This window comes from Austrofundulus limnaeus, unplaced genomic scaffold (assembly GCF_001266775.1).
Source record: "Austrofundulus limnaeus strain Quisiro unplaced genomic scaffold, Austrofundulus_limnaeus-1.0 Scaffold121, whole genome shotgun sequence".
Lineage (NCBI taxonomy): Eukaryota > Metazoa > Chordata > Actinopteri > Cyprinodontiformes > Rivulidae > Austrofundulus > Austrofundulus limnaeus.
Window position 1 is genome coordinate 1,022,560 of NW_013952523.1, and position 1,714 is coordinate 1,024,273.

The following is a 1,714-nucleotide window of genomic DNA, read 5'->3' on the forward strand; positions in this document are numbered from 1 at the left end:
GTGTGTGTGTGTGTGTGTGTGTGTGTGTGTGTGTGTGTGTGTGTTGCCTCCACAATAAGTTGACCTCATTCGTCTTGTTGATTCTAATCTGTCATGTGTGAGAGCACAACAAAGGATACAATCATGGTTATTCAGAGCGAGCGCTGAGAAAAAAAAACGCGCGCTCAAAACCTTTTCACCTTTCAGAGAATTCATCCGAAGACTGAGAGAAACGTTTCCACCTTGTTTTTACCTGAGGTTTTTTTTTATTTTTATTTTTTATTATCAACACGATGTCCTGTTTTAAACACATGTTGTGTTGGAGACACTGTGTGTCCAAATCTGATTTAACTGCTTCAGCAGGAACTCAGACACATTTCACAGTAAAAACTTGTTCTCTGTCTATAAAGTGAACAGATCAACTCCATAAAATATGAACACAATTTTTCACTTAGTAAGTCACTAATTTAATTAATTGTTTTTAATAAAAGTGATATTCTTGTTAATAAAAGATGATATTTGTTTAATAAAATAAGACGCTCTGATAAACGGTGGATTCAAAGGATTTTTATGATGAGGCAGATTGAAACTGTCAGGCTGGGGCACGGATTGCATCCGAGCCGAACTGAACCGAGCCGAAACGAGCCGAGCCGAGCCGAGCCGGGAGCTCCACATGTTGCTCAGAGGAGAAAATAAAAACTAAAGGAAAGAAACACTGACTGCTCGGTTTGTTTTATTATCAAAAGCTATAGCCATCTGTTCAACTTAAAGCGAAATTTCAATAAATAAATAAATAAATAAATAAATAAATAATGATTAGGTTATAATGACAGGTTTTATTGCACGACGTTGCAGTGGCAAAAATAATAATAATTGCAAATAACACGAGCTACTAATAAAACCCCTCTCCATTCTGCTCATCGCAACAACATTTCTTCTGTTTATTTGTTTACGGTAGAAAAGTTTGTTTACAATTTTCTTGCCTTCCGAACTCGCGCGCTTATCTTGCGGGGGTTGTTTCCAAAAACAAGATGTGAGAGTAACACATGTCAGGGGCAACAGCAGGTCAGCTGTTTATTTATTTATTTATTTATTTATTTATTTATTTATTTATTTATTTATTTATTTATTTATTTATTTATTTATTTATATAATATAATATAATAATCTAGAAAGTATAAAACTACACATGGTGAACTCTGGTGACCTTTTGAACTGGAGTTTGCAGCTCTGTATGAGGAGTTTGTTGTCTTCAGTCACGGGGGCAGGATGTGTAAAAAGCAATAACAATTTTTCAAAAAGAGTTAATATTTGATGTTTGTTAGAAATGTCAGAGTATAGGTGAAGTTTAGTCAGAGCAACGTGGTTTTTATTTTTTAAGCTTGAAGTTGAACGAAAATTAGTTTTTGATTTCCTGAAGAGTCACATGAACACAACGCGTTGGGAGTTTTAAAGACAACTGCTTCTTGGTTTTATATGGTTTTTATTTTTTTCTTTTTCTTTTTTATTTTTGCGTCTTTGCTGCCCTGTTTACCTTCATGTGATGTAAACAACATGTTTAAATGTTTGTTATTCAAAAACTGTGTTTTAACTAAACCAGCGGTTTTGTGTGTCCGACAATGGAGACAGATTCTGTAAAAAATAAAAACCCACCGCTTTAAAGGCGCGTGCAACACTGATGCTGCGGTGTGTGTGTGTGTGTGTGTGTGTGTGTGTGTGTGTGTGTGTGTGTGTG